This window comes from Capsicum annuum, chromosome 1, assembly GCF_002878395.1.
Source record: "Capsicum annuum cultivar UCD-10X-F1 chromosome 1, UCD10Xv1.1, whole genome shotgun sequence".
Taxonomy (NCBI): domain Eukaryota; kingdom Viridiplantae; phylum Streptophyta; class Magnoliopsida; order Solanales; family Solanaceae; genus Capsicum; species Capsicum annuum.
In genome coordinates, this window is record NC_061111.1 from 176834759 (window position 1) to 176854911 (window position 20153).

Below are 20153 nucleotides of genomic sequence, written 5' to 3' on the forward strand. Positions count from 1 at the left end.
TTATTTTCAAAATAATCCTTAATGAAAATCCAATATTCCATAGAATAAATATTTAAGTAATCAAATTATATAATCCTGTATAACTGAACACGATAATATATAATTGCTACTTAAAATGACAAAATTAGGTACAAAAATTATTTTGAAAACTTTTTATTTGAATGAAATAAATATTTTAATTTTATTAAAAATGGAAGAAACTCATGATTAAATTTAGTCGTGGAGGGCAAAAAATAGGGGTCAACAACTACCCCTTCCCTTTGGATAGGGTGGATGCAAGTAACCCTAGGTAAAGGGAGGTTGACAGTCGTAATTTTTCCGACCATAAATTCAAATCTGACAGAGGTTGGCCTTCGCATGAGTTTCTGTAACACCCCGTATTTCCATAGCTCATTTTAACTCTCAGTACACGAGTTATTCATTATAAATTTTTCTAAATGCTTTATATTTTTCAGTTTAGATATTACCAATGCGTAAGAAATTCAATCATCTTTCCAACGATATAAAGTTCGCCCAAATCCGACACTCGGGCGAAGAGTTAGAGCTATTTTTATAAAATAGTGTACCATTTACACACCAACGCATTGAGGAGACAAGCCAAATGGCAATTTTCTAAAACCAGTGAGCCAATGCGATAAGGCCACATTACGGTGAATTTTTAGGTCTCAACCAGTAGGAGACCGCGATTCCACTGCATCACGGCAGAGGCCAAAATGGCACTCATCAATTTCTAGTGAGGCTCTGCGATCCTGGCACATCACGCCAAGGCCAAAATTAGGATTTTAAGCTTTCAGTTCCAAGTTTTTAAATTCCTTTAGAGGTATTGGGGTCTTTTTCCCCGACCCTAATTAGCCTAAAACATGAAATTTAACCCCTAAGCAGCCTAAGTAGTCATCATTATTTCAATTCCTCTCCAGAAACTAAAAAAATCCTTTTCTCAAGAACAAAAACCCTAGCTCTCAAATACAAGATGAAATCTCAAGAACTCACCAACAATCTTCTCAAATTCATTAACTCGGGTAAGTTAGGTGTTCATCTTTGAGTTTTCTTCCACCCTTGGAGTTCAAGAACCCTTTTCAAAATCTCAAGTTAATAGTTTCTTGGAATTCATGTATCAATTGGGTTGTTTTCATGTTCATGTGGTTTGTATGGATTTCAATTCAAGATTTAATAGTTTTCATGAGTAATAGAGATTATGTATGTAATTGTTGTGATCCCCTTATCAAAACCCTTGAATTGTGAATTGATGAATGTAGTCATGATGCATCAACATGTTATTCATGCCTAAGTACAAGATTATGCCCCCTAGGTGTTTGACCAAATGCTTAATTGAGTTAATTATATATTTGTGACATTTTGGTGACCCTAATATTGAACTCATGCCATTACTACATGTTTAAAATTACTATCATGCTAAAGTTATGCCTTGCAAATGTTTGTTAGAATGCCTATGTGAATTGAATAGTGTAATTATGACATGTTAGCATGTATCCCTATTCATGTACAAGTTCATGACTTCCAAGTGCTGGATGAAATGTCTCAATGATTGCATTGTGAATAGTTTACTATTGCCATGTTTCAAGTATTAACATGCTATTAGTATTGATGCTATCGTGTCCTAGGGTATTCAATACCCGACAATCTAGTTGTTTACTTAGAATTATAGAAGCCTCAAGATAATCTAAGTAATGTATGAAATAGTAGAATTCAGTCACTTACATAATTTAGTAAAATCCGTCCAGTTTAGTCAGTCAATTCGATCAGTAATGGCTTAGTCAAGCCTAGTATAGTCTAGAGATCAGTTCAGTGTCCTTTTAGTTGGGAGAAGGATTCAACACCGAGAAAACCCAGGGATGGAGGCATTTCTGCCAGTATAGAGTTTGACCCTTGTAGCAGTCCCTGCATTACAGAACTACGTAGCCAGCGTAGGGTAAGACGTCTTTCTGACAGGAGGCTACGAGATATTTTAGGAAAAGTTTCCCCTTCTTTCAGTATTCATGTTGTGTAAGTGAGCATGAGCTCAAGTAAAACTCTCAGTCTAATTCATTTCTTCCTTTTGTTAAAGAACATGCCTCCTAAGAAGACTAACGAAAGAAAAACTAAAAATTAGTCAGTACCTCAGCCTGTTCAGGAAGATCCACTGGACAAACACGTCTCTCATACAGAGTTCAAAGTTGCATTCACTTCTCTAGCTAATTCAGTAGCAGCTCAGAATGAATGGATAGTTATCATTCTGGCCAACTCAGTGGCCAATACTACTGCAGCTAGAATTTGGAGTTTCACCCGAATAAATCCTCCATCTTTTACAGGGTCTAAGTCTGAAGAGGACCCAGAGGAATTCCTTGATATGGTTCAAAAAGTAATGAATATTATAGGGGTAACAGCTAGTAAGAGTGCTGAGTTAGCCACATATCAGTTGTAGAATGTGGCTCACTCATGGTTCAAGTAGTGAAAGGCAGAGAGGGTTGCAGATACAGGGCCCATAGAATGGGAGAAGCTTACCACTACTTTTCTAGATAGGTTTTTCCTACTGGAGTTGAGGGAAGTGAAGGTTTTGGAGTTTAATAATCTAAAGTAGGGTAGTATGATAGTGAAAGAGTATTCTCTCAAGTTTACTCAATTAGCTAGTTACGCTCCTCATATGGTAGCAAACAACAGATATAAGATGAGTAAATTTATGTCAGGGGTGTCAGATAGGGTAGTCAAAGAGTGTAGGACTGCAATGCTAATTAAGGAGATGGACTTAGCTAGATTGATGGTCAATGCTCAACAGATAGATGAGCAAAAGACTATAGAGAAAAAGAAGAAGAGCAAAAGGGCTAGAACAGGTAGCTTCAACTTCACCTAGCCTAAGTAATAAGACGGTAATCATTCTAAGTTCTACCAAAAATCTTCATTCTCAGCCCCATCCTCAGTGCCCCATCGCCTAAATTCAAAAACGGTAATAAAGATAGGGCACCAGGATCTAAATCTCAAGGTAGTGTTAGCAGTGCCCAAAATAATTCTCTGTGCCAGAAGTATGGCAGAAACCATCAGGGTGTCTACAGAGCTAGCAATAATGTATGTTTTGAATGGGGAAAGCCAGGAAAAAGAATCAAAGAGTGTCCTCAGGTGGGTTCTCAGAGTCAGTATAATCATCTCCCAGCTTAGTTTGATTGCCCGAATCAGTAGGGTACCGCTTCCAATGCCACCAGTGGTCATTGTCCAAATAGATTATATGCTCTTCAGTCCCGACAAGATCAAGAAAATTCTCCTGACATAGTTACTGGTACGTTACAGGTCTTTCATTTACATATTTATGCTTTACTAGACCCTAGAGCTTCTCTTTCTTTTGTAACCCCTTATATAGCCATCAATTTCAGAGTCAGTCCTAAAATCTTAGCAAAGACTATTTCAGTGTCCACCCCAGTAGGTGTGTCCATTATAGCTAGGCAGGTATACAGGAATTTTACGATCACAATACCTCAAAAAGTCACTTTAGCAGATCTAATACAATTAGAGATGACATATTTCAATGTTATTCTCGGCATGTATTGGCTACTTTCTTGATATACCTTAGTTGATTGAAGAAATAGAATTGTTCATTTTTAGTTTCCAAATGAACCAGTCCTAGAGTAGAGGGGTAGTACTACATCTCTTAGGGATCAACTTGTTTCGTACCTTAGAGCAAGAAAAATGATATCAAAAGGGTGTATTTACTATCTTGTCTGATTCAAAGACTCTACCTTAGAAACTCCAAATCTTGAGTTAGTTTCAGTAGTGAGGGAATTTCCAGATGAGTTCCCTGAAGATCTTCCCAAAATTTCTCCCGAAAGGGAAATTGAATTCGAAATAAACCTTCTTCCAGATACTTAGCCTATCTCTATTCCGCCATGCAGAATGGCTCCAGCTGAACTCAGAGAGTTAAAAGAATAGTTGAAGGATCTTCTAGATAAGAGATTCATCAAACCCAATATTTTCCTGTGGGGCGCGCCAGTCCTATTCGTGCGAAAAAAAGATGGTTCTCTCAGAATGTGTATAGTCTACCATCAGTTGAACAAAGTCACCATCCAGAATAAATATCCACTTCCTAGAATTGATGAATTGTTTGATCAACTTCAAGGTGCCAGCTATTTTTCTAAGATAGACCTTAGATCAGGCTATCATCATCTTAGAGTCAAAGAATGTGACATTCCAAAAATAGCTTTTCAAACCCGGTATGGTCACTTCGAGTTTCTATTCATGTCCTTTGGTTTTACTAATATCCCAGCAACCTTCATAGACTAGATGAACCGAGTGTTCAAGCAGTACTTGGACATGTTCGTCATATTCTTCATTGATGACATTCTTGTTTACTCCCCTAGCAAAAATGATCATACAGACCACCTCAGAATAGTATTGCAGCCTCTCAGAACTCAATAGCTATTTGCCAAATTCAGCAAATTCAAATTTTAGCTAAGATCAGTAGCATTCCTTGGTCATATTATTTTCGATAATGGTATTAGGGTTGATCCTCAAAAGATCAAAAAGGTGAGAAATTGGCCCAAACCCATCTCTCCATCAAACATCAGGAGTTTCTTGGGTTTGGCTGGCTATTATTGCCGGTTTGATGAAGGGTTTTCATCTATTGCATCCCCCATATCCAGATTGACTCAGAAGAAAGTCAAATTTCAGTGATCGGATTCCTACGAGAATAGTTTTCAGGAGTTAAAACTTGACTCACCTCAACCCTAGTTTTGACTCTACCAAATGGTTCAATTGGTTTTGTTGTGTTCTGCGATGCATCCAGAGTAGGTCTGGGTTGTGTCCTCATACAGAGAGGTAAGGTCGTAGCCTATGCCTTTAGACAGATTAAGCCCCATGAGAAGAATTACCTGACTCACTATATTTAGCTAGCAGCTGTAGTGCATGCCTTAAAGATTTGGAGGCATTACTTGTATGTGGTGCATGTAGATGTGTTCACAGATCACAAAAGCTTGCAATATGTCTTTTCTCAGAAAGATTTAAATTTACGTCAGAGGATGTAGTTAGAGTTTTTGAAAGATTATGACATGAGTGTTCTGAATCATCCGCACAAGGCCAATGTAGTGACTGATGCTCTTAGTAGGATGTTTATGGGTAGTGTTGCCCATGTTGAGAATGGTAAGAAGAAGTTAGTTCAGGAAGTTTATCAGCTTGCCCAACTAGGTGTCCACTTAGTTGATTCAGCAGAGGGTAGTGTGTGGGTTCAAAATAGTTCAGAATCATCTCTAGTTTTCGAAGTGAAGGAAAAGCAGGATAGAGATCCTACTCTAGTTACGTTGAAAGAGTCAGTCAGAGATTAGAAAGTGGAGGTTTTCTTCCAAGGGGGAGATGGTGTGTTGCGTTACCAGGGTTGGTTATGTGTACCGGGTGTAGATGACTTGAGGCAATGAATTCTTACAGAAGCGCATAATGTGCGTTACTAGATTTATCCAGTGATTTACGGGAGATCTATTGGTAGTGTGGGATGAAAAGGGATATATCAGAATTTATAGCTAAGTGCTCTACATGTCAGCAGGTTAAGATAGAGCACCAAAAGCCTAGTGGGTCCATGCAGGAGTTCAATAGTCCCACATAGAAATAGGAAGAAGTAAACATGGACTTTATGACGGGTTTGCCTCGTACTCATCGCTAGCATGATTCGATTTGGGTTATTATAGACAGGATGACCAAATCAACTCATTTCTTGCCAGTTCTTACCTTTATCAGTCGAAGACTATGCCAAACTCTACCTCAGAGAGTTGGTTAGGTTACATGGCATTCTCTTATCCATTATCTCAGATAGAGATACCCAGTTTATCTCTCATTTTTGGAAAGCATTCCATAAAGATCTTGGTACCCAGGTTCACCTCAGTACAGCTTTCCACCCTCAAACAGATGGTCTAGCAAAAAGGACCATTCAAACTCTAGAGGATTTACTGAAAGCATGCATTGCTAATTTTAAGGGCAGTTGGGATGACTACTTTGCTTTGATTGAATTCGCATATAATAACAGCTATCATTCTAGTATTTGGATGTCTTTGATTGAGGCTCTCTACGATAGTAGAAGTAGATCTCCAATAGGTTGGTTTGAGGTAGGTGAAGCCACAGTAGTAGGGCCTGACTTAGTATTTGATGCCTTAGAGAAGGTTCAGTTTATTAGAGAAAGGCTAAGACAGCCTAGAGCAGACCGAAATTATATGAAGATATAATGAGAAAGGATTTCGAGTTTGAGATTGGTGATTTTGTGTATTTGAAAATCTCTCCTATGAAGGGAGTAAAGAGGTTCGACAAGAAAGGAAAGCTCAGTCCCTGATATGTTAGTCCTTACAGAATTCTCAGTTGTTTTAGAAAGGTAGTTTATGAGCTCGTGTTACCTTCAGATGTAGCTTCAGTACATCCAATATTCCACATCTCCTTGCTAAAGAAATGCATTGGTGACCCAGCTGTCATAGTTCCCTTAGAAGGCATAGATATTCAGAATGATCTCTCGTTTGAAGAGGTTCTAGTCCAAATTCTTAATCATCAGATTCGTAGACTAAGAAGCAAAAAAGGTCCACTATAAAAAGTTCTTTGGTGGAATCATTCCATTGAGGGAGCTACTTGGGAAGTAGAAGCAGATATGTGGACCAAGTATCCTTACCTCTTCTCCGCAAACTCAGATTCAATTTAATGTATTAATCTTCTTAGGATTTCTCTTTATCATACTCAGTTTCAGTTGCACATCATGTTCATGTTAGTCGCGCATTCATGAATCAGCTTAGTCATGTACTCCTGCGCCAGATAAGCATATTAGTATGAGAACTCAGCCTGTCAGTAGTTCAGTCACGTAGTCATGTTTCAGTTATGCATGTTCAGTGTGTAAACTAAGTCTATCTAGTGTTTCTCAGTTTAATCAGTCTCATTCGAGGATGAATATTCCCAAGGGAGAGATATTGTAATACCCTGTATTTCCATAACTCATTTTAACTCTCAGTACATGAGTTATTCCATATAAAGTTGTCTAAATACTCAGTATTTTTTAGTTTAGAGCTTACCAATGTGTAGGAACTTCAGTCAGTTTTCCAACAATATAAATTTTGCCTAAATCCGATACTCGGGCGAAGAGTTAGAGCCATTTTTGTAAAACAGTGTACCATTTGGTACACCAGCGCATTGCGGAGACATCCCAAATAGTAATTGTCTAAAACCATTAAGCCAACGCGATAAGACCGCATCACGATGAACTTCTAAGTCTCAACCAGTAGGAGACCGTGATTCTACCGTATTACGGCAGAGGCCAAAATGACACTCGTCAATTTCAAGTGAGGCTCCGCGATCCTGGCGCGTTGCGCCAAGGCCAAAAACTGGTATTTCCATCTTTCAATTCTGAGTTTTTAAATTCTTTTAGGGGTATTTGGGTCTTTTCCACAACCTTAATTAGCCTAAAACACGAAATTTAACCCCTAAGCAGCCAAAGTAGTCATCATTATTTCAATTTCTCCTAAGAAATTTAAAAAAATCCTTTTCTCAAGAACAAAAACCCTGGCTCTCAAATAAAAGATCAAATCTCAAGAACTCACCATCAATCCTCTCAAATTCATTAACCCAGGTATGTTAGGTGTTCTTTCTTGGGTTTTCTTCCACCCTTGGAGTTCAAGAACCCTTTTTCAAAATCTCAAGTTAATAGTTTCTTGGAATTAATGTATCAATTGGGTTGTTTTCATGTTCATGTGGTTTGTATGGATTTCAATTTAAGATTGAATTGTAGTTTTCATGAGTAATAGAGATTATGTATGTAACTGTTGTAATCCCCATATCAAAACCCTTGAATTGTGAATTGATAAATGTAGTCATGATTCATCAATATGTTATTCATGCCAAAGTACAAGATTATACCTCTTAGGTATTTGAAAAATTGCTTAATTGAGTTAATTGAGCATTTGTGACTTTTTGGTGACCCTAATGTTGAACTCATGTCATTACTACATGTTTAAAATTACTATCATGCTAAAGTTATACCTTGCAAATGTTTGTTGGAATGCCTATGCGAAATGAATCGTGTAATTATAACATGTTATCATGTATCCCTTTTCATGTACAAGCTCATGACTTCCAAGTGCTGGATGAAATGTCTCAATGATTGCATTGTGAATAGTTTACTATTGCCATGTTTCATGTATTATCATATTCTATTATTATTGATGCTATCAAGTCCTGGGGTATTCAATACCCGATAATCTACTTGTTTACTTAGAATTACAGAAGCCTCAGGATAGTCTCAGTAATTTCATAAATAGTAGAATTTAGTCACTTATAAAACTTAGTAAAATCCGTCTAGTTCAGTCAGTCAATTCGATCAGTAATGACTTAGTCAAGCCTAGTACAGTCTAGTGATCAGTTCAGTGTCCTTTCAGTTAGGAGAAGGATTCAGCACGAGCAAACCCAGGAATGGGGGCATTCCTGCCAGTATAGGGTTTGACCCTTAGTAGCAGTCCCTGCGTTACAGAACTACGTAGCCAGCATAGGGTAAGATGTCTTCCTGCCAAAGTAGGGTTTACGCAACCATACATATAAATTATTGGTCTTCCTGCCAAATTAGGGTTTACCCAGCCCTGTTAGTATCCCTTGGAAAGGTGCTAACACCCTTCCAACTGGGGTTACATGTTGGACCCTAACTCAGCTTATATCGAGGTAAGTCAATTAGATGAACACTCCCACAGTTACAATTTCATATCAAAACTCAGTATAGAACTCAGTTCAGTTCTATAGAATCAGGATTGTCAGAAATAGTCACCCAGTTATCTGTAATCCAGTTATAAAAAATCTCAGATATCAGTCACTCAATTATCAGAATGCATTATTTGATTTCAGTATGATCTCAGATATAGTGTATGTGCATAGTATTGTATAGTCAGTGTTTACAGTAATCTCAGTTATTCATGTACTCTTATTCGATCATGTTCATATCATTCAGTCTATTATCATCTCATGCATATAAACGCAGTGATATCAGCCTACCTCACTTAGCATAACAGTACATTCAAAGTACTAACGTATACCTTTTTTTGTGCTATGATGTTTCATATCATAGGTTTGGATATGCGAGCTCCTGAGCGTACTTAGCAGTTCAGTTCATTAGCAGTGACTACAGTGGTGAGTCCTTCTATTTTAAGGACTGATTTATTCTCTTTAAAATTCTAGTAGATTTATTTATTTCAGTTGTTGGAGTTAGTTGGGGATCTGTCCCATTACTCCCCATTCAGATAGTTAGAGGCTTTCAGACTAGATTATTTCAGACAGTTGTTCAATTTTCTTTTTAGTAGTTCATCAGTATTTCAGTATTTGATTTTCAATATTTTTAAACCTTATGGAATTTCAGTTATACTTCCACATTATTATAGTATTACTATTCAGTGCTCACAGCAGGTACCAGTTATGGGTTAGCTTATGGTCCCTCGAGACCGTAAGCACCGTGTGACGCCCAAGGTGTACTCTCTAGTTGTTACAGTTTCATAGAGTTGTGTCCAGACCTTGGTATCAAGTTTTCCATACATCTCAGATTACATGAGAATTTAGGCCATTTGTAGTTTATAAAGCTTGATTTAAAGCATGATTTTCTAAAGTTTACAAGCTATCTCAATTTTGGAGTTTTTTAATAAAACCAAAAAGATGGAGAATAAAGTGATTTTGGGGGAGGTTGGAATGCAATCAAGTTTTATACATAGAGCATAGCCTACATACCTCAATATTTCAGGGAATCATACTGCTTATAGTTCGACTCAATCGGTAGAAAAGATAGTCTTTTATTTCAGACGATCTTTGGCTCGAGATGAGTGACAAGTTGATTGAGTTGTAGAAAAGAGGCTTTTAACCTCTTAAACATGAACATGGATCTCTTCACATCCATAGTTAAGAATTTACCTAGATATAATTTCCAAAACTCTAAGTGTGTTGTCACCCAGATTTGAAAGAAAAAGAAGGTTACCCTTGGCATGAGTTTAGAAATATCCCAATGGTGAAGCAGAAACAAGAACATCCCAAAATACCCACATGCCTTCTAATAAGGGTGTGGTTGGATGGTGGTGGCGATCATTCTTTAGCTCGCGTCTAAAGAGTTTAACGTCCCTCTCTAAATAATATCCTATTTTGCTGCTAAGAAGGAGTTCCACATTGTGCTAATTTGATAATTTTATCCTCTCGGATGCTCTCAATAATTTCTCAAACACAAATCATTAGTTTTAAACAAAATTCACAAAAGAGGTATATAGTCTTTACCATATCTCCACATGAGTTGTCACCTAAAAAGTGAAGTCATCCTTTCATGTACCTATTTGGAAGGAAATAACTTGCAATAACAGATACAACAACCCTCTTGGTTGTTGCATAATAAGTTCATTTTTTAGTTGAATATGTCTTTAAAGTAGGGTGGCCCTTTTGGACATCGATGACACTTTATGTAGAACGGTCCTTACAACCGTGTAATCTTATGTTGATGCGGAAACCTTTTGGTCACCTATAATGCTTGTCATATGTAGCATTATAATATCTCTGGTTATTGACAATGCTTTTTTCTATGTGACCCTCGGGTAAGTCTTGCACATATTTTGTATCAATGTGACTTATAGATTTCCCTTGAATTGTCAATCTTTGGATAATCTCGAGCGTTATTTGATGTTGAATACAAGGAGATATGCAGATATCCTTTGAATTGCTAGCTTCTAGGTGATCTCGCATACTATCCAACCTTGGATAAGAGATGGCTTACAGATATCCCTCTAATCGCTAGCTCTCAGGTGTTCCTGCACATCATCCAACCTTGGATACAATATGACTATAGATATCTCTCAAATTGCTAGTCTTTGGGTAATCATACACATAATCGATCTTGGATATAACGCGGCTTATAAAGAACCCTTGGACTTATCAATTTGATAATCTTGCATATTCTCCGGTAAGGATTTAGTTGCGACTTATGGATAACCTTCGAACTACCAATTTTTGGGTAAACTTGCACACTATCTAGTTAGGATGTTGTTGTGGCTTACGGATGAACTATGGGCTATCAACTCATAGGTAATCTTAAACGCTATCCTATTTTAAATAATATGATTTATAGATAACCCTCAGATTGTCAACTTCTAGGAAATCTCATATATCACTTGTCTTAATATAGCAACTTAAAGGCGTCCTTTCAAATTGTGTACACTTGATGCATTCAGATGCTGATTCATAAAATGATGAGATCTCCTCGATGCCAGTATTTGTGTCTCGCATGTCAATAGATTTTAAATGTTGATGATATTCTCGACATCAGCGTTTGTGTCTCGCATATCTATATATATTAGATATTGATGATATCCTCGATGCCAATATTGTGTCTCGCGTGTCAACAGATATTAGATAGTGATGATATCCTCAACACCAATATTTGTGTCTCGCATGTCAACAGATTTTGCATATTGATGATATCCTCGACATCAGCATTTGTATCCATATGTCAATAGATATTGAATGCTGATGATATCCTCGTTGCCAGCATTTATGTCTCACGTGTCAACAAATATGAATTATTGATGATATCCTCGATGTCAGCGTTTGTGTCTCACGTGTCAACAGATATTGAATATTGATGATATCCTCAACACCAGCGTTTGTGTCGCGCGTGTCAACAGATATTAAATGCTGACAATCCTTTGTGTAATGACTCTCTTGGCCATGAAAATGATTTCACTAAGTCCGTTTATCTGCATTTTTACTTTCCACAAGTACCTGCACTCAATGTAGACAGTTAGTATACACAATGCCGCTCTCATTAGCGACCACAGTCAAATTTGCAGAAGTTTAAATATCATATACTCGGCATCATATTCTAAATTCTTTAATCCGTTATTCATCCTTTTTCAAAAAATATTTAAATAACAGACCCACCAGATATAAATGAATGGGTAAAAACCCTTTTTAAGGTCACTCAAATACCGTTCTCTTCGGTTTAATGAATTTTGAGGAAGAATTTCCACTCTTCATCCTATTGATTGATCCTTTTGATTGTTGTATTTACTATTCTGACTCCTTTGAATGCACCTGTGCTCAAAGTAAATATTTAATAGATACAAAGTCGCTTATACTAGCAATTGCTTTTATATAAAGAATTCTAAATACAATATTCATAAAGAAGATAAGGTGCATTTGTTTGTTCATTATAGATAATTTAAAAGGACCTCGATAAATGGGTATTAAACCAGTCTTTAGGGCTACCCAAAAATACCATCCTTAAGCATTATGTGCTTTGGTGTGGCTCGCAACCCATTTGGAGATTTTTTTTAAAAAAAGGTTTTCATTTTTATGTATTGATCCCTGCATCCACAGAAAAATGATTAGTTTTTTTAATCAAACTACTCCATGTTGACTTTTTTTATCTTGGTTTACTCCTTGCCATCTTTCGGGTACTCAGTCATATTGGTACTTTCACCCTGACTCCCCATCCTAATAGATGCTTAGGCAATTACTAAGTAAGAAGATTTGCATGGATTTTTGAAAGTAATTTTAATTTTTCTGAAAACTAGTTTCAAAACTTATATAGAAGATTTAAAAGATCTCTGCCAGTCATGTCATGTAAAAGCCGGATGAACGTCTTCATCTTAGTTATGACTATGTATGACATTTGATGAAGGATTGCTAGGGATTCAGCATTGTTGAGGCTCTCTATCAGAAGTTTTATCATAGCCGGAGATTTAGTCTATCTAGACTTTATCGTAGTTGGTGATTTTCAAAACTTTGACTTTGGCCTATGGTGCTGGGAAATTTGAAATATATTTCAGTGTTTGGTGGAAATTTTGAGGCCTTCCTCAAAATTTTCTACCCCATTTTAAAGTTGTTTGATATGATATCAACTCGAGAGGATCCAAAGTCTTTGTTGGTCTTCGTTTTCTTTGTTGGATGATGAACTTCCTCTTGTGAATATTTGGAATTCCTTCTCAAAAATTATGCCCCAGTTTCCACTTCCTGGGGTTACATGACCGAGCTGTTGGGGCACCTACATATCCCGTTGAAGCAGGAATCAGGTCAAACATAGTTCAGGACTACGCTAAGTATATATAGAAAAATCTAATGGGTTAACCGAAGCCGACATAGGCTGCCTATGCATCCCTTTTTGGGAATTCAAGTCATCACGTAGTTCATACATAAAAGAAAAGGATAAATTTTTCTAAGGGGTTGACCGAAGCTGACATAGGCCACCTACGTATCCATTTCATGGGAATTCATGTCAAACGTAACTCGTACATAAACTCATCTTCAGGGTTAAATGGCCCTAGATACTCTTATCCATCCTACTAGAAATAAACACTCTACGGATAACATGACGCTTTTATTATGTTTGTCTTGATAGAGCAAAGGATCAACTGTCTAATTTTTTTTGAGAGAGTTGATAAGACCCTTTTCCTCGCTTTTCTAGATTGACATCAACACTGATTCTCTTAGTCATTGTCCTCCTAGTTAACCACCTCAATTTCTTCCAAATTAGGCTTTCTTGATTCTCAAACTCTTTGGCTTTTCTGTTGATTGTTCTATAGCTATTGTCTCTCATTCATCATTATCTTGCTTCTTGACATGACATGACATGACAATGGTAGGTTTTAAGTTATTGTTATACGACGGACGATGAGTCATGAGTGGAGTGGAGGTGTAATTCAATAATGTTTGCTCTAATTAATCTTCCATGATCCCAGTTGTCTTGAAGAATTCTTCCTTCACATTTTCCTTATTCCATCCTCGAGACCATCGCTTACAGGTTTAGAAAAATTATTGGTAGAGTCCAGTTTTACTACTAGGCATTTTTCTTTTCCTGCAACAACGCTACAGTCAAGAGGGGGATCTTTTATTCACTTTGATCTAGTGAAGTAGGGTCATTTTGTGTCAACACAGAGTAGTTTCTATCACTTACAAAGTAAAAATAACTCAAACGTTGTCGTGTTAGATTTCGTTAGTAATAAGTAAAGCAAGAAGATAAGGTAGGAAGTAAACACATAGAGTTGTTTCTTATCTCATACGAATTGATCCATGAAGTAATGATGACTTGAGAATTTCAATGAACAAGATTTTTCTCAATGATATGGATTGGTGGAATTTGTCAGGAAGGTTTAATTCTTCTTGCTTCAAGAAAGTGAAGGACAACAAAGTTTTTGAAGATGGGAGCCGGGCCGAAAAGCTGCCTACGTATCTCATAGAGTTGAAATCAGGCCCTACGTAGTTCGAAACTAAAATGGCTTTTTATGATTCTAAAGTCAACTTTCTTAAAATGGTAGCAATCATTTTGGAAGTTTTTAGAATGACTGCAGATTTTTCTGAGAAACTTGGGAGACTTGGAGTACGTTTGGTCGGACTTTTGTATAGTGGCGTATATTTCTGCCTAGAGATGTTCTATGGAAAATGGGATTAGATCAATTTTCCTTTGATTCAAATCAACATAACACGTATAAACTCATAAACAGTTATATTACACAAGCATATTGTAATAAACGTGCATCCTAATTGGGTGACCCTTTTGAGCTAAGGGTTTAGGTCTAACTAATTTTGAAGAAAATATACGTCTTTTTGAAGCCAATCCATTATCCCCAAAAACCTTCATAGGTATACACAAATGACATAAATTTCTACAAAATTTGCACAAAAGGGGATACAATCTTTAGGGAATGGAAAAATAACATGAGAAAAAGAATAATATCCCGCACAGGGGATAAGAAATACTAGTTCCTGGATGCTCTTCTATCAGCCTTAACCCGCTTAGCTTTGTCCACCTCTTGTCATTGGCAAGATCCGTTGATGATCAAGAGATTTCTGTACAGATGTGCCCTAGATGCAACCGTCCAAATTAATCAATTTCTTACTTGCCCTGCATCAATTCCTCCCTCAATTGGTGTATGATTGAGGTATCCTTACACGAAAGTAAAAAAAGCAAGCTTTGTCCCGACTCTCAAAGGATAATGGATTGGATTAAATAATCATATATTTCTTCAACACATACATATGATTCATCTGTAATTGACTCAGGGTCAATAGATGTAGAGCAGGTTTTATAGTGGGCCTAATACCCCCTCGAGTATTAGGTCGTCTTAGGCTCGTGCCTAAAATAGGGTATTGGTTTCGCTCTATCCTAGGTGACTAGAGTAGGTTTGAACCAGGTTCCTAAGCGGATGAATTAGGTTTAAAAATACGAGCAACCATCAGACGCCTCACGTGCTGATAAATTATCGTATTTCCAACACTTTATGTGGAGTTAAACAATAGAAGCCGGGACATCCACGAAACCCTAAAATAATTTAATAATCAATGCGGAATTATGCTATGAGATGAAAAATTAAATTCCATAAAGTCAAAACATATAACCACGTAAGAAATTAAATCTGTTAGTCAAAAGATGAAATCAAACATTTGGTTAGAACCTACTTAGAATCCCCAGCAGAGTCGTCATTTCTATTTTGTGGAAATTTTGACTTTTACGAGCCACCACTTAATTTATTTTTAAAAGGAATTAAGAAAACCTTTGAAAGTTACTTAAACAATCCAAAACAAAAAATTATTTAAGTTTGAAGATTCTGAGTAAGCGGTTCTTATTAATACTCTTGGAAGGTTGTTAAGGCACCAAGTGTATCCGCTAACTTGTGGTTATTCGGACTATTTGAAAATATCTTTTGACTAACTTCAAAAAGAAAGATTGATTGATTAAAAGTAATTGATTTTAGGAAAAGACTTGTGTAAAATAGATTTGGACGACTTAGTAGGAATTTTAACTAAGTCTAAACAAATTAATAACAAAACATGTAAAAGGGGAAGGGGAGAAAATTAAAGACTTAAGACATTGGGCTCAAATCAATAGACCCTATCCTAATCTAATTGGGCTTTTGACCCACTTGCACCTGTCCTAATCTAAATATTGGGCTTTCGGCCCACAGCCTGTCCTAAGCTAGTTTTCGGACCTTTGAGGCCCAAAATCCGCCCCGTTTGTATTAAAATACAACTTTGGCTTCGATGCCCAAATGAATGAATAAATAAAAAGAAGACAATTATAAAAAATCAAGGCTTTTCAAGTCTCTTACAAACTTCATCAATGGGTTTTGACCCATTTTCCTTCTTCGTCTATCTTCTAATACCCACATGCCATGTAGTGGATTTTGGGTTTAAACTTCGGACTTGACTCGAAGAGGTGAGCCTCATTGACCCATTACAAAATAGAAGAGGAGAGGAGTCCATTTGGACTCGAGATATTTTTTGCATGAAAAGAAAAGATAAAGAAATTAATATGCATTCAAGGCATAATAGTTACATATTTCATAGCAAAAGAAAATATCAAGAATCAATTTTTGAATTACAATGATATGCACACTTGCACACGTATAACAAGAGTGAGAGTCAATAGATAAAATGCAAAATAAAAACATCCACTTACATGCCTCATGACTTATGTTCATATTAAGAATGAATAAAGATAAAAGGAAGAAGGCCATATTTAATGAATTAATGCGAGAAACAAACAACGTAAGCTTGTGAAAGTAAAGGGATGAGGCAACAAGAAAAATACTCATGACTTCTAAAATTGAACAAACATAGACACTAAAGAATAATAAACATCTTGGATGAAAAATAAAGCTAGCACTTCATCTTTTATATGAGGATTTTGAAATTCATTAAAATAATTAGCAAGCAGATGACAAATTCTTGACTTAACTAATTACTATTTTTATTAAGGCGAAACAAAAAATAACAACTATTTTTCCAACATAAAAGAAACAACTTTACATGCTAAAACAAACATATCAACCAACAATGAATTTAAACAAGGCATGAATTCGTCTTTTGAGGAAAGATCAAAACTTTATACATAACAATCAAAGAATAAAGTCAAAAGGCAAAACAATCAATATTAACTATTCTTTTCAATTAAAGGAAATAACTTTACATGCTAAAAACAAACATATCTATCAATAATGAGTTTAAACAAGATATGGGTATATTTTTCAAGAAAAGATTTAAACTTTATCCAAAATAATCAAAGAAGAGGGTCAAAAGGCAAAACAATCAATATTAACTATTTTTTTCAATATAAAGAAAATAACTTTACATGCTAAAAATGAACATATCCACCAACAATGAGTTTAAAAAAGACATGAGTATGTTTTTCAAGCAAAGATCTAAATTTTATCCAAAAAAATCAAAGAAGAAGGTGAAAAGGCCAAACAATCAATATTAACTATTCTTTTCAACATAAGAAAAATAACTTTACATGCTAAAAACAAACATATCCACCAACAATGAGTTTAAACAAAGCATAAATACATCTTTTAAGTGAAGATTGAAACTTTATCTATAATAATCAAAGAATAAAGTCAAAAAAGTAACGTACAACTATTGCTAGATCATTTTTATATCATGAACATGAAAATAATTAAAATATTGATACCACAACATCCTATGATCTTCAAGGCCATCTAGAGCAAACAATCCCAACAAACAAAATTATTACTACGAACTACGATGAAGAAAAAGATGAAGAAGAAAATGATAATAAGACTAAAAAAAGAAAGATGTGTTTACCTTTTTGAGGACAGTAAAACGAGACTACGAGCTTCGTCAGAATCAACCACCACCGAAAAACTTTGCCGGCAACTCAAAAATTTTGATTAACCGACCAACTCTATGAAACAAAAATTTTTACTAAATAAAAATAACTATTTTGCTCAAAAAGATTTTTCACCTTTCTAGCCTTTTTTTTTTTTTACTTTTCCAACCCCTTTCTACCAAATTAGTGATAGTATTTATAGAAGAGAATGTGCTTTTATTTGCTTTCCTCCACCAATGTGGGAGAAAAGTATTTACGGAAAAGGATGAGGATTTATTTCTCGTCATCCATCAATGTGGGAGAAAACCATTTAGGGGTGTTTTTAAAATTTTAAAATTGAAAATAAGGTGAGGTGAAAAATAATGTGGGGGAAATTGTACAATCTAATACAATTTTTTAATTTTAAAATTGAGAAAGGATAAAGTTGGGGGGAAATAGTAGAATGTAGTACAATTTGAAATTATGTTTTGGTGAAAATTAGGTAGCAGTTAAGTGAGTTTTAAAGAATTTTAGGGTTATTTAAAATATAACCCCAATTGGGATTTAAAATTTATCAATATTCATTGAATTTTGACCAAATTAAAAATCAATTGACGGATTACTTGCAATTATGGCCAATTTGATTTCAATTATGGCCAATTTGATTTCAATTATGGTCAAATCTAATAGATTGGCTAAATTAAATTAAAATTTGATACGAATTAATACTTCTTTTAATCCCGAGCTTCTTGATTTAATAAAATCAAATGCATATTTATCCAAATAAATTATTTTGATAATAAATTATATTAAAATCAAGATTTTAATCATTATATTTATTTTCAAAATAATTATTAATTAAAATTCAATATACCATAGAATAAATATTTAAGTAATCAAACTATATAATCTCGTATAACTGAACACGATAATATATAATCGCTACTTAAAATGACAAAATTACTTACAAAAATTATTTTGAAAATTTTTTATTTGGATGAAATAAATATTTCAATTTTATTAAAAATCGAAGAAACTCATGATTAAATTTAGTCGTGGAGGGCAAAAATAGGGGTCAACAACTGTCCCCTCCCTTTGGGTAGGGTGGATGCAAGTAACCCTGGGCAAAGGGAGGTTGATGTTCCTAATTTTTGTCCGACCATAAATTCAAATCCGAAAGAGGTTGGCTTTCGCACGAGTTTCTATAATACCTTGTATTACCATAGCTCATTTTAACTCTCAATACACGAGTTATTCCATATAAATTTTTCTAAATACTTGGTATTTTTAATTTTACAGCTTACCAATGCATAGAAAATTCAGTCATCTTTCCAACAATATAAAGTTCACCCAAATTCGACACCCGGGCGAAGAGTTAGAGCCATTTTTGTAAAATAGTATACCATTTAGTACACCAGCGCGTCGCAGAGACATGCCAAATGGCAATTGTCTGAAACCAGTGAGCCAACGTTATAAGGCCGCATCGCGGTGAATTTCCAAGTCTCAACCAGTAGGAGATCGCGATTCCATCGCGTCGTGGTAGAGGCCAAAATGGCACTCGTCAATTTTCAATGAGGCTTCGTGATCCTGGCGCATCACGCCAAGGCCAAAAATTGAGATTTTCATCTTTCAGTTCCAAGTTTTTAAATTTCTTTAGGGGTATTTGGGTCTTTTTCCACGACCCTAATTAGCCTAAAACTATGTCGCCACTAAAAATAATTAGCGGCGATTTTTCAGACTTTAGCAACGACATTAGTCTCCACAAAAAGTTAAATTCTTGTAGTGTAAAGTTTCCATTGCTTCTATTGGTTGCCACTGCAACAATTGAAAGAGCCTTTTCAACAATAAAGTTGATCAAGAGTGAATTGAAAAATCGAATGGATGATGATTCATGAGCAATTGTATGGTTTATTATGTAAAAAAAAATATTCAATACTATTTTTGATGAAAGTAATATTAATAGATTTCAAGAAAAGAAAACTCGTAGAATAGTATTGTAATAATATGTTTTAGTTTATCAAACTTCGTTTTGTTTCCATCGTTGTGTATTTATTTTTTTCTATTAAAGCTACTTGATGAAAAATCTGAATCTGCCACTGAATATTATATACCCTAACAAGTTTCTAATTATAAAGAAATATATTAAGGGAGGATCCTAAAATTAACGTGAACGGAGTAATTAAGTTATTTTGGAGTGAAATGCCATATTTTGGGTGTAGGATATTAAAACTCATGTGGAATTTATTTTTTAGTTGAATTAGACAAAATCAAATGACTTGTAAGTGATAAAAATAAAAAAATGACTTTTATGAGAAAAAATTATATTGAATGATTTGTTAGTAAAGGAAAAAAATTGTGCGTTAATTTTGGAATATTATTATATTGATTAGAAAAACAAATTTTATATGATAAATTTAAAATTAAATAACTAATGATGAAATTTACCCAAAAAAAATATTAAAAACTATGCTTAAAAAAAAAGGAAAAAGAAGAAGAAAAAGAAAAGATTAGAGAAACTAATAAGGGAAGAGGAACGCATAACGAACAGTGGATTGAGGAGAATAAGGTGGAGGGAAATTATGTGGCGGGTCAACATTAT